At 49.2% G+C, this 14284-nt stretch overlaps 1 protein-coding gene and 1 long non-coding RNA gene across 5 annotated transcripts in view; one reads left to right on the forward strand and one right to left on the reverse strand.

The window, feature by feature from the left end:
- PLXNA4 (plexin A4) overlaps positions 1 to 14284 on the forward strand; it is a 628886-nt gene that overhangs the window by 402512 nt on the left and 212090 nt on the right. The gene's annotated exons all lie outside the window — the stretch shown is intronic.
- Positions 1994 to 5158, reverse strand: LOC146394944 (uncharacterized). The gene is made up of 2 exons (XR_014833832.1): positions 4811 to 5158; positions 1994 to 4554 (listed from the first exon to the last, which is right to left on the reverse strand). It is a non-coding gene; the product is annotated as an uncharacterized LOC146394944 (long non-coding RNA).

Raw genomic sequence — 14284 nt, forward strand, 5'->3', positions numbered from 1 at the left:
CATTTGTGCTTGGAAGCCTAATAAAGATCTCAGTCTTAACATGCCCCAAGTCAAACTCTCAATTTCTCTGTAAAATCCTGACCCGCCCCCAGTCTTCTCCAGTAAGTTTATGGCAATTCCACTCATGTTGCTTAGGCCATACTTGGGCTACCTTGACTCCTCTTTCTCTCACACTGTATATTCAATTGCCTATAAAGGCCTCCTGGATCTGTCTTCCAAATATGTGCAGCTCTGACCACTTCTCACCCTCTCTACTGTTGGGACTTTAGCCCAACTCACAATATTCTCTCGCTAGACTATTGCAGTAGTCTCCTCACTGGTTTCCTTGCTTCATCCCCAAAGTCTATTCTCAGTATGACCCCCAGAGGAGACCTTTTAAAACATCAGTGGATCATGTCCCTCCTGTGCTCAGAATCTTCCAGTGGCTTCCCATCTCGCTCAGTGTAAAACTCAGTGGTCCTTGAGGTCCTTCACCAGCTGGCCTCCTGCTCTCTCTCCAAACTCACCCCCTTGCTCGTGAGTCTCCAGCCACATTTGGCCTCCTTGCTATTTCCAAGGCACCCCAGAGACTCCCACCCTGTAGTCTCTGCACCTTTGATTCCTCCTTCCTGGAATTCTTTTCTCCCACGTGGCAACCTAACTAGCTCCTTTCCTCCTTTAAGTCCTGCTGTCACTTTACCCTGCTCTGTAAAGCAGCCATACCCCCATCTTTGGAACGGTCTACCCTCCTTTCCCAGGCTTCTTCTTTTTCATGGCACTTATGAACACTTGACATGGGAGGTATTAATCTGCCTATTTGTGATGGCTTGTCTTCCCTGCCACCAGGATATAAAGCACATGACAACAGAGATTTTCTCTTATTCATTGCTGTATCTCTTATGCCTAGAACAGTGCCAGGCACATGGTTCGTGCTAGATAACTGCTAACCGAATGAATGAATGAAACAGTCTGCCGAGCCCTTGATGGTCTCATTTGTCTGGATGTTAAATGGAGATTGCTGTTGGGTGCATTTCTTGCTCATTCATAGCCAGTGGGACTCGCCCTTCAGCTAATGAAATCTGACGTCAACTGTCTCAGGGATTTATCAGTTAGGATGTTTCAGTTGCAACTAACAGAGACTGACTCGGGTTATCTTAATCAAAAAGAGAATTTATAGGGAAGGCTATCAGGGCCTCCCAGATTGATGGGAAGCTGGAGGAGCAGGCTTGGATGAGGTGCAAGAATCGGGCCACTCTGGCTGCTGGAAGTGTGACAGCCACCTTCTAGCAAGAACAGTCTGCAGGATATGCTGTCCCTGCCGTGACTCACCACTGCCGTCCTCAACAATCTCTAACCATCCTTCCTGTGTACTGCCTGCTGGAGATCCAAAGTCTTGGAAGCAAGACTCTGGTTGACCAGCCCAGGGCCCCAACTGCCAAGGCACTTGGTCTTAACCTGCCACCAACCCTCCCTGAATGGAGGGGAGGGGCATTCAACAAGGAGGGGCTGTCTGGATCCTAGACTACTTTCCCAGTGGAGAAAGGCAAGCATTTGCCTGGTCTTTTACCAATCATGGAATCAAAGCCACTCAAAGCCTCATTTACCCTAGAGCCACACCGGTGCTGAAAAGGAACTCCGGCATCTTATCCACGTTTTCCTGGGGCTGTCAGCAAGTTGCCTCCCAGGAGGCCTTTGTGGAACTTGAGACCATTTTTCTAATTCTCTGCCTTTGCTGCATCTGTACGTGCTGGTTGCTAAGCAGAGGGAGGAGCTAGAGCATCTTCCTTTTTGAAGGAAAAGAATCCCTCTCCAAGAGCTGTCCTTGCCCAGATTAATTAGAACCATCTGCAGAGCAGGGGTGCATTAGGAACACGCACGTATGTGTGCAAACAAACACACCCACGGAGCCATGCACTGAGCAGCCTGCCCCTCCATCAGTAACCTACACATCTTAGAGCCAAAGAGCGCTAGTGATAATGACAGTGTATTCTGATAAAAGTTAGCTTTATGAAAGACACTAGCCTACCAACCCTCCACAATGAGAATATTCTATTCCCTGATGGGGAAAGAAGCGCCGTAAAGGCACAACAGTTTAAAAATGTGAATATAAAGCACTTCTACTCCAGATAACCAAGCCCTAAAAAGATTTGAGGTCCCAGTGAGTTTCAAATAAAAATTCTTTCTGCCTTAATTGTGCAGGCCAGGCAGCCACAATCATGTCATGGGTGTTTGTGAATTTCAGCTCATCCCTGATTTAAACTCCTTGTTAAAGCACAAGCTCAGTGTACACAATACACACGCATGCATGCACACACACACACACACACACACACACACTGCCAGTGCTGCCAGCTCACAGGCATGCACAATTCTGGCTGTAATAATTCGGATGCCATTAATCCAATCCCACCAGGACAGTTGCTCCTTTGATGTTCCCTTGGGGGAACATTCCAGGAGGTCCCCTCTCTTATGATGTGGAGCTCTCTGGGGGCCAGTGAGCAACAAGGACATATGTTGGGGGTGGAGAAAAGAAGAAGGAAAAAAAAAAAAAACCTGGGCTCGGACTCCATAAGGGAAACAGATCTGGTGTGAAGAAAGCACAGACGTTCAGGAGGTGCAAAGCCCTCAGGAAGCCCAGCAGACTCGGTTAATGCCAGGCCAGAGGGCCTCCCCCACAGAGAACAAGACAGCTGGGACCCCACTGCCAGACCAGGCAAGAAACCCTCGGTCCTCCTGCCTGTCTCCCCCCCTTGATCAGCGGAGGGGGTATGTGATTTCTCTGCTTCTCAAAGCTAGAGCCAGGCCGCCCACAGACTTATTCGGTCAAATAAGAACAGTAGAGGAAGCTACACACTGCAGAGATAAGATGCTGCTTCTCTGTTTCTCTTTATTTATAATAGTGCTACCCTCCAGTTTCAGGAAATTCAATATCCCACATACACTGAGCTTGTCAAATAGATATGTTAAGGTGTAATAATATGCGGGAGAGGGGGAAGCTTCCTAATGAATATAAAGAGATTCCGTTTGTAACCCTGAGATTTACAAGCAACTTTCCTGACATACATCTTCTTGCACAGAATTGAGTACACCAACATGTGATTAAGTTGTAACAGCAAGATGATAGCAATTGGCATCACGCTGATGCTAAGTTTATGCTCTAACAATTAGCCCTTAAATGTGAATTAATAAGGGTATAAACACGTGTTTAAGAATGGCTCTAAGAACAACTTCGAAAGGAATCACAAAAAGTGTTCTGGGAAGGAGCCATAAAAACCAGGCCAATCATCTTTGCCAGCCAACCAGACATTCTGTTATTTGATAAAACTAATAATGCAAAACTTATTGCTATAGCAGAAACGTCATAAAAATGTAGTAAAAATAAACAAGCACATGGCTCTGGCAGAAGAGCTGAAAACAAGTGTGGAAATCGAAGACATCAAAGTAAAGCCAAGAAGTATCTTGGCAAGTGGGAGCAGGAGATGTTCACATGTATGAGTGGAAAACCTTAAGGAATTGGGGATTCTTTTTTCATGTTTGAGCAATATTTTGGGAAGTGGTATTTCATACATACTTGTCCCTGTACCAAGATATTTCTCTTCCCAGTGTTATTTTGTAACGTACTTGACTGGTGAGGTCTGTTTCCGTTATGATGCCTTTTAGTAGAAGTGTTTGAAATGTTTAAAGCCCAGGAAAGGGGAGAAGAAAATCGTGTTATTAAGCCTTTTATTCACTGTGTACCTGCAGGGTCTCAATTAATTTCTCAAAATAGTCCTGACCAGAGGGAAGAGTTTCTGTAACGGGCAGCACTAACAGCCCTAACCCAGGCCGGGACTCGAACCTACCCAGAACCTCAGGCTTGGACTCGAACTCACGTGCCAGGACACAAACCCAGCCAGAACCCAGATTGGGGCTCCAACCCACGAGCCGGGACTCGAACCCAACCAAAAACCAGATTGCACTTAGGTTCTCTATGCCTCCGCGCAGAAGGAATTCAGCCAGAGACAAAGCGGTAGAGGAGAAACAGATTCATGAGGATGGGACGCCTGGAAGAGATGCATGCGGGCAGGCGAGGAAGCTCTGCCCGAGGACCCTGTGGGCCACGGTTTCACCATCCAAGAGGCGCGGGTGGTCGGAAAGGCCCGCCTCTTCCTTTCTGGGAGCAGCAGCTCCTCCTCAGTATCCGGTAAACTGTGTATTCAGATCAGCTGCAGGGTGGTCTTCGGACTCCTGCCCTTGGTCTGAATCTGAATGCAGGCCTCATCCCAGCCCCCGCCTGATGACCTGAGACAATGCTCCGCTAGGTAAGCAAGGCTGCCTTGTTCTGAGGGTCTTCTTGAACTTAGCACGGTCTCCCAGCGTCGCCCAGGTTTCCCTCTGTATCTGTGATCCCCCATTGAACTTCCACGAGCCCCTGCGCCTCCTCCAGCCGTATCACTCCCAGTCCTCATTTTACCAAGGAGGACCCTGCAGCTCGGAATGTCGCCCCCATGGCCAGGTGCCAGAGACGGGCTTTGATTCCAGAAGCCAAGGGCTTGACCTTGACACTCACTACTTCGATACACCTCTTCGTGGAAACTGTGGGGGAGAAAAGAAGGTGTTCCTGTGGGGACCCCCCACCCCCACCCCAGTGAATCTTCCTGAACTTTCCCCTTCCCAGCTGCACCGGCCCAAGGGGTGGCCAAGGATTGACCTTGACCGGGGAGGAGGGGGGGGATTGTTTCCCAGAGCATAGCCAGTGGGGAGGGGCTGGGGCAGATTCAAAGACCAAGGCCAACATGGCTTCCAGCCCCAAATGCCCCCCTTTGCCAGCACCCACAAAGCGCCCCAGCACCTGCCACCGCCGGTCAGGTCAGCCTTTGCGTCCGTGGTTGCCTGGAGTCGGGAAGGGTGAGGCCACTCCCTCCCTGGGGCTCACTCCATGTCTGAAACGCCCGGAGGCCCAGTCAGTGATGGGCACAGAGATGCACCAGAGGGGCCTGCGGTGGCCTCTGGGCCGTTTATCAAAGGAGCAGGAGAGGGCGGCGGAGGAGGAGGGGGACAGCTGTGTTTGGGGTCTGAATGGGTTACAGGCCCGCTCGGCCCTCGGATGGCCGCCAGCAGGGGAAGTGGGGAAGCTGTGAGCAGAATGCCAAGTTTCTCCTCGCAGGGCCCACTCCAGCTGAAAGCAGCCTCCTCGCCCTTAAATCCAATTAAAGACCGATATTATGTCAGTGGAAATGTATGCCAATCCTAATATAGTCTAATAAGCCTTAAAATAGCACTCCGTACGTGGAAAGCCCTGTGGTTTAATTTGATTCGCAGCCTAATAACAGGCTTAATAAGAGGGAATTGGCCCCTTTTTATTTTCCAACTGGTCTCTGCATGCTCTTTTCTTCCCTTCTTTCTTGGTCTCCTCTTTCTCTTTCTCTGGAGCTCTGTGGAATGACAGGGCCAGACAGGGGCCGGGGGAGGTGGGCGCTTCTTCCCATCAGAGCTTCTGGCCACGAGGCTCCTGGTCCTGCTCCTGATGGAAGATGGTTCCGGTACCAGGCGGGGTCTCCAGCTCCTCCATCCTGGGCTTGACTCATTTCAGCCCTGGGTGTGCTTGCTTTTTTGCTTTGCTGCCTTCCATTGGCAGGGGGGGAGATGGAAGCGGGGTTCCTCGAAGTAACGAGAGGGGCCTCATCGCTCCTTTCTCAGGCCTGGGGTCTCCCTCCCAGGACAGCACAGCCAGTGGCCATTCTCACATGCCCCCTCAGTGCTGGAACTGATGGGGGTGGGTAACTTCGGACACGTCTCATGAAATTGATTCAAGGACCCGCCTTGTAGAAGCGTGCTGCAGGTCTTGGGAAAGCAAAAGATGCCTAAACATTGAAAAGGCAGAGTTTGGGGATTTAGTGTACATGGTTTTTTTTGTTGTTGTTTTTTTACAGCTTTAATGAGATATAATTCACATTCCATACAATTCACCCATTTAAAAAGCACAATTCAACGGCTTTTAGTATAATTACAGAGTTGAGTAACCATCGCCACAATCAATTTTAGAACATTTTTATTATTCTGAAAAGAAACTCCACAACCCTTAGCCATCACCCTCCATGACCCCCATGCCTGCAGCCTTAGAAAACCTCTCAGCTACTTTTCATTTCTACAGCTCTGCCTCTTCTAGACGTTTCCCATAAATGGAATCATCCAATACGTAGCCCTTTGCAACTGACTTCTTTCACTCAGCATAGTGTTTATTATAAGGTTCATTCATGTTAGAGCATGTGTCGATTCCTCATCCTTTTTTATGGCTGAATTATATTCCATTAGATGAGGTTTTTTTTTTTTATCCATTCCTCATGTGATGGACTTTTGGGTTGCTTCCACTCTTTGGCTATTATGAATAATGTTGCTGTGAACATGTGTGTCCAGGTTTTTGCATGGGTATATGTCTTCACTTCTCTTGGATATGTACCTAAGATTGGAATTTTAGGATTTGGATAGTCAATCTCTGCAATCCACGTAAGGAACTGTCAGCCTGTTTTCCACGGTGGCTGCATCCTGAGCATCTCCACCAGCGATGTATGAGGGTTCCAATTTCTCCACATCCTTGCCAATACTTGTTCTTGCCTGTCTTTTATTACATTCACCCCAGCAGGGGTGAAGTGGTAGCTCACCGGGGCTCTGATTTGCATTTTCCTGAAGGGGTTTAATGGACTCTTGGTCTAAATTGGTCTTTGAGTGATGAATGCAAACCTCAGCTGTGGTGCTTATTAACCAGATAATCTCCAACAGCCAGCGGTGTCTCTGAATCTCAGCTTCCAGATCCGTGAATTTGAGGTTCAGGTCCCTCCTCAGGTCGTGAAGACTCACAGAGAATGAGGGGAGGCAGCCAACTTCAAAAAGCACAACACCTGCTCCTTCCCTTCCCCCACTCCTGACACGGATGTGTCCACTCGCATGTGGGTACCTGGGCGGGATGTTTAGACACGATTCACCAATTTTACAGCAGGGTCAGGAGGAAGACTGTAGCTTTAAAAAGGGAAAGAGGGTGATGATGGATTGAGCTGGGACAAAGAAAAAGAAGGTTTGATGCCAAGATAAAGAAATTGAAGGTTTTGTTGTTTTGTTTTTTTTTTTTAACAAGGAGAATCAAGAGGTGAGGAGTAACACAATAACCATCTTCAATAAGAGAGAGGTTATTACGTGCAAATGGTGACCAGCTGTTCTCCATCTCCGCTAAGGCCATCAGAAGGCAAAATGCGTTTCAACTGTGCGATGCAGCCTGTAGCTTAGTTATTAGGAGGAGCGCCTTTGCTGTCAGGGTCGTGAAACATTGGAATGGGAATTTATCAAATTTCCTGTCCCAAAGGCTTTTCCAAGGATGAAAAACTGCATCGGGGGGAGCAGGAATGAGATGCCCTGAGGCAGGTCCTTCCTTCCCTCACAAAAGCACCGCCATTCCTGGCAGCGCCCACCCTTGGTCGCCTTCCCTGTCCACATGCAGGGGTAGTGCTGTGAGGGCCTTCTGCCACTGGCCCCAACACCCCTCCCTCCCTTCCCCCCTTCCCCCACCCTGTTTGGGCTGAATCTGCCTGCTCTCTCGCCCTAAATTGCGGGGGAGTCGCTGCTCACTCTGCTTCAGTAGTGAGTGATGTGGTTTCTATACATAGTCCCAGCTTATAACTTCTTTGGCAGCTCCTGGGTTGAATGGTGCTTTTAAGAGAGAGAGAGAAAAAGAGCTAAATAACCCTTTTATTTAAACACACACACACACGCACACGCACACGCACACACACACACACACTCTTTCAAGACAAGCTCAAATGTTTGGTCCTTTAATTGATGGCTCACTGTGGCCACTATTGTCGTTGGCAGATCTTTTGGGTTTGGGAACTTGGCTAGCTACTTCTGTTTTAAGGATGAGCAAATCAAAGTACCTTTTGGGGAGTTCCTGGTGGGGGCTCAGTGGGTTAAGAACCTGACTAGTATCCATGAGGATGCGGGTTTGACCCCTGGCCTCGCTCAGGGGCTTAAGGATCTGGCGTTGCCCTGAGCTGCAGCATAGGTCACAGACGCGGCTCAGATCCGGTGTTGGCTGTGGTGGGAGCATAGGCCAGCAGCTGTGGTTCTGATTCGACCCCTAGCCTGGGAACTTCCATATGCCACAGGTGTGGCCCTAAAAAGAACAGAACAAAAACATGCATGTTAATAAATGAGAAATGGTAGATTTTTTTTTAAAGTGCATCTTGAGAAAGGCATAGCATTAGGATCACAGAGGAAACATCTCCCTTGGGTGCTGCTCGCATTAGGATTCCCGCACAGTCCTGGCTTCCGCCGTGATCAACCGGCCTTCCTCCCACAGAGTGACCAGGAGATGGAGGATTGTCCCCACCCTGCAGGACCATAGGTGGACTCCCACTGGCCTGAGCTTATCAGGGTCAGACTATCTGCCTTGTCTCAGAGTTGGGTCCAGATAGTCCTAAACCAATAAGGGCCCAGAATTCTCCTGCCCCCCCTCCATCCCTCCACCCCCCATAGTTGGGGGTCCGTGCTTTCTTTGCCTTTTCTTGGCCCCAGTGCACCTAGACACTCCCCCCACCACACACACACACAGAGCCCTGGGAGCCACCAGGAGGGGCCTGGGGCAGCCAGAACCCCTGGTCCATCTTCCTGCTCCTGTGAGCAGCCCTCCAGCTTACCTCAACATATTTGACAGGTATGACTTTTCTGCAGGCATCATGATGCGAAAAGGTTGGGAAACTCTTTGCTGAAGAGAGAGCTTTGGATGAGAACAGGAGACAGGCATTCCTTTATCCCCTCTGTCACGGACTCCTGGATTTGTCACCTGTGTCCTCAGGCTGAGCTTCCCTCGAGGAAAGGTGGGAGGGCAGGTGGGAACATTTTTGGCCTGCATGGGCATCGTGACTGTGCTCAAGATTGGGAAACTGAGGCACAGCGGTCACCTGGGCAGGCTGACTCGGTTAGCAGTGGCAGGACCCGAGTTTCACTCTTCCACCCTCGTCTTTCCAGCTGAGTGATGGGCAGGTGGGGGAGAAAGGTCAGGTTTACAGCTGACACCTTCTGCCCAGAAACCACTTCTCCAGCACCAGCTGCAGGAAGAACCATGCGGCAAATGAAACTTCCACCTCTTTCCCCGTCGTGCTTTCTCCCACGGCTGCCCCAGAAGAGCCACGCCTGGGAAGGCACCCAAATCATAGTGTCTGTCTGTCGTCTGTCCGCGCTTCTGTGCAGGGGAAATCTGGTTCAAATGAACACATTGGTGGCATTGAAGTGCCTCGGAAAGTCCAATGCTGCCTGACACTGAAAGGGGGAGAAGGAGAGGGTGAAGCCAATGGAAAAAACGATCCCAGCCAGGGAGTTGGAAGCTTGGCGTGGCGTCTGGGCTTGGCCGCTCCCTGTGTGATCCTGGGCAGCTGCCTTCCCTTCTGGAACTCAGACGTGGTTGGCAGACTCTTCTAGGAGCCCCCTGCCCCCTGGGTGACGTGCTCAACACTAGGCCTTCAGACCACCTCCCCTTCCATAACCCGCCCAGCACTGCCTGCTTGGCCATCCTCAATGGCTCTTTCTTAGGCATCAAAACTTTTCTCCAGAAATACCTCCTCACTAGACTGACATTGATTTTGTCCCAGTGATCTTGCTATCAGTCCCTCTCTTGAATCTTTTGTCCCCCTTCTTCCCGCTGCTCACCACCAGCACTCGCACACACATACATGCCCTCAAACAAACAGGCCCCGAGTACAAACAGGCTCATGCTTAGGAGAATCCAAACTTCCTGACAGATACTCCCTCTGTCTGCATCTTGCTTAGTTTCCAGGTGATGAAACTGGCCTTGGGCCTGGGTGGTTGCCATGGAGACGCATCCCAGCTTCCCACCCCACATCGGCCCTTGAGCTCTTCCCAGCAACCTTTCTGGGCTAGAAAAGAAAGATCTGGCGTTGCCCTCTGTTTCTCTTTCTTGGCAGGGAGGGCATTCAGCCGAGAGTGCTTTGATGCTACCTAATCCGAGTCTTTCCACCGGGGAGAGGGCAACGGCTGGCAAAAAATCCAGGAGGTTTTCTATTTGCCTTGTTATGTTAGCTAATTATCCCAAGCAGTGATCAGAAAAAAAAGGAAAAAAAAAAAAAAAAAAACGGAATCCGAGTAACGTCCATGTTATCTATATTTTATCATCTTTGGCAAGGTCAGCAGAGGGATGCAGCTTCATTTCTTCCTCTGACCCTTCACTTAATGTCATCTTACTGCTGAGCAAATCTTGCCACCTATTGATATCACCATCAAAAATACCTCCCCTTCTCATTCACGGTTCTGAATAGACAGCTCATCAATAATATCTACCTTCACCTCTGCAAGGGCACTTCCACCAGGAGCTTAGATTGGTCCAGATATTCTAGTAAAGTGTGTATGTGTGTGTGTAATTTATCCAGAACTGATCTCTAAGCATCTCAAAGGACTTTAGCCAGTACCTTCTATAACCTAACCCCTTTTAGTAGGAGAGGGAAACTGACATACGAAAGGTAAAGCAGAGATGGCATGTCTTTTCCGAGAGTCCAGGGAATAAACCATGTGGAAATCCAGTTGACCCCCAAGGGAAAACAATCTAGGTTTCCTGATTGTTCTGTAGCCTTGCCGCTGTGTTTGGAAAATAGGCCTACTGCAAAAATTCTCACCACAAGGCTCACTTTAAAGAGAGGGGGTGGGGGAGTTCCCATCATGGCTCAGCCGTGAATGAACCTGACTAGAATCCATGAGGACACAGGTTCTGATCCCTGGCCTTGCTCAGTGGGTTAAGGATCCAGCATCGCCGTGAGTTGTGGTGTAGGTCACAGATGTGGCTCAGATCCTGTGTTACTGTGGCTGTGGTGTAGGCTGGCAGCTGTAGCTCCTATTCAACCTCTAGCCTGGAAACTTCCATATGCAACAGGTGTGGGCCTAAAAAAACAATAAAAAAAAAGGTGGGGTAGGGTGGGATTAGCACTGGATGGGGGACTCGATAACCTGGGTTTTAATCCTGCTTCCTCCACTGCAGACTTGTCCGAGTCACCTAATATTTTTGAACTCTGTTTTTGTAACATTTTTCCCCCTGAAAAACTGAGTTAAAATACCTCCCTCCCTCCCTCTAGGTGATCCAAAGATGTGAAGATACTTTGCTGCCTTCAAGGCGTGCTAGAAATGCTAAGTTTCATTAAAGCTATGAGACACCCCCTTTGGTGCTCAGGACCAACCTGTGAGGCTGGCATTATTGTTGAAGGACCAGAGCAATCAGACGACTTGCTCAGAGTCACCCAGGTAGCAAGCGGCAGTGCCTGGACCAGGATCTGCTGACGCCAACGTGAGGGCCTTTCATCAGCCCACAGCTGTCTGTGGGAAGGAGGTTAAACCAGTGCTGAGACTCCAGCCCAGAGAGAGGGTCATTTCAAGGTCATCCCAACAAATAGCCCGCTGTACCAGCTTGGGGATGATATGCAGCTCCAGAGACCAGGAAGCAGAGGAGGCTTGTGGGGAAAGAGGGGAAAGGGACAGTACGGAGGAGAAAAAGTAGAGGAAGCCACGTGAACACCCGGGCTGGCCTGGGAGAGGGGAGGGCGGTGTGCCATGCTGAGGGCCTTTGAGCCCAGAGAAAATGTGTGTCTTTATCTTTGTCTCGACAATTTATGGTCCAGCTGGGCTCTTTCGCAAGGCCAGGGCTGTTCTGGCACTGCCTGGAGGGTTAGTCTTGTGGTGAGACACTGGAGTCCCTGGGGCCCTGCCAGGAGCATAGCGTAGTCATGGTTATGGGCGGGCTGTTCCCGGATGGAGGGGGCCGGCAGAGCCCAGATTTGCAGGACACGACTCTGTGGGGTTTTCAGAGCAACCAGCTGACCTGAACTCACGTGTGTTAGAAGCATGGGTTACATCATTTCCTTCCCCACGAGTTTTGACAGATTGCTTCTTGACTCCCTCCATTCGTTCACTCATTCTTTCATTCATTCATTCAACAGCAAGCTAGGTAGTTGTTATCACTGGAGATCGAGCATGTGTTTCTACAGGGCAGCTCAACATACTGGGTAAATTTGAGCTTTTTTGCCCTCGAGAGATAAGCACGAGCAAAGTATTTATCTGTAATGCTTACATAACAAGCACCCATGGATGCACAAATTATTACAGTTCGCCATTGTCTAACTCTTTTTTTTTTTTTAATACTTTTTAGGGCTGCACCCACGGCATATGGAGGTTCCCAGGCTAGGGATAAAATAGGAGCTACAGCTGCTGGCCTACACCACAGCCACAGCCACGTCAGATCTGAGCCGCATCTGCAGCCTACACTACAGCTCATGGCATGGCCAGATCCTTAACCCACTGAGCGAGGCCAGGGATCGAACCTGTGTCCTCATGGATGCTGGTCAGATTCATTTCCACTAAGCCAGGACAGGAGCTCCTGTCCAGATAACTCTTGGGTGTTGTTCATTTACAGAGATAAGTGATGATCTTTCAGAGTGTCGAACTGGCAGAAAAGTTACTGAACCAACGCCAAATGTTCGTCTGTGCCCTTAGACCTCGCGTATTAGTCAGAGTAACCAGTCTTCATGTGTTAAGAGTCTGGACTCTAATGCCCATTTTGCTGATTATTAAACATTCTGCTCGACCATGGGATTACCTACATTCGCACCTACACTCATTTCCAAAAGGAGTCATTTTGAAGATCTAAGATCCATCCAGACCTATGTATGCATTTCCATTCGTTCATTTCACCAACATTTATCCGTTGCTAGTACCTCTTCTGTTGGGGGAAGTATTTCTCACGCACGCATTTCCAGTGAGAAAGCTGAGGTCCGATGTTCCGAGGGCACATCCAGTCCACGGTGTCCCTCATTTCTCTTATTAGGGGAAGGGTCCCCCCACTGTGTTTTGTATTTAGAACCAGGATCCTTGCATGCTTTGGAGAAATCCTCCTCCCCGAGTTCCAGTGAAAAGCGAGTTCTTCTCATCTCCACCCTCCCTTGAAGCATAATTAAGCTGTAATATAGAAAGTGACAACACGTTGAAGGCAGAGGTGGAAACGTAAGATGATCTCATGAACAGCTGTTGGGAATCTGCATCAAACCCATCACGTAGATGATGGAAGACATTAAGGGGAGAAGGGGAAGGAGAACGCTAGAGACCGCAGTGAGGCATTGCCGCGGTGGCTCCGCAGTTAATGAGCCCAACTAGGATCCATGAGGATTCAGGTTTGATCCCTGGCCTCCCTCCGTGGGTTAAAGATCTGGTATTGCTGTGGCTGCAAAGGTGTGAGCCAGTAGCTGCAGCTCCGATGGGACCCCTAGCCTGAGAAACTCCATATGCCATGGGTGTGACCCTAGAAAGAAAAAAAGAGGGGGAAAAAAGGACTGCCAGTGAGCGAGAGGGTCAGGGGTCTGCCCTCTGACCCTCACTCGCTGGGGCCAGTGCTGAGTATTTCCAGGTTCCCAAAGGAGGCAAAGCACAGTCCTTGTTGTCCAGGAGCTGAGACTCCAAAGAGTCGTTTTGTTTGTTTGTTTGTTTGTTTTTCCTTTTAAAGGCCATACCCTCGGCATATGAAGGTTCCCAGGTTAGGGGTCCAGTCAGAGCTTCAGCTTCGGTGTACACCACAGCCACAGCAATATAGGATCCAAGCCGCATCTGTGACCTACACCGCAGCTTGTGACAATGCCGGATCCTTAACCCACTGAGTGAGGCCAGGTTCCCTCAGTGCTCTCATAAACCTCTGACGGAAAACAGAGCCCGCACCAGTCAGGCTCAACCAGGCTCCCCTTTCCTTGAGCCAACGTACAGAAGTCACAGGTCTTGGGCACTAGGTTGTGTGAGGTGACAGGAATGCTGGCCTCAATCTGAGCCCCCACATCCTTGCGCCCAAGAAACGGGAGGCGGGTCTCTTGGATTGAGTTGAGCTTCCAAGTGTATTAAAAGACATTTATGGTAGCATGGAATTTTAAAGCCGGGCTTAATTTATAATAACATCAACAATCACAGAAGCTTCTTATTTTGTAGCCAAGATGAATCTGTTTGTAACATTATATTCACAGAACCTTTCTTTGCCTAAGTATATTATGATGGCTTGTGAATTCTCTTGTTATTATCGGCATTGTTATTCATACCTTTATCCATGTTATTATTTTTATCGAGTTGCCTTTTTCTTCCATTTTCAGGAACGTCTTAAAGGCTTTGTTTTATTTAGAATCATAAATTCCTTAATGGCAGGAATAATTTTTCTGATGTTTGGGGGAAGAAGGATAGGAAGAGACAGAGCACAACGAGCTGGTCTCGGAGTTCCCGTTGTGGCGCAGCGGAAACGAATCCGACT

The sequence above is a fragment of the Sus scrofa genome, chromosome 18 (assembly GCF_054392235.1).
Source record: "Sus scrofa isolate SSC_HxYL_T2T_F1_AM1 chromosome 18, Sscrofa_HxYL_maternal_Yorkshire_Landrace_v2.0, whole genome shotgun sequence".
NCBI lineage: Eukaryota > Metazoa > Chordata > Mammalia > Artiodactyla > Suidae > Sus > Sus scrofa.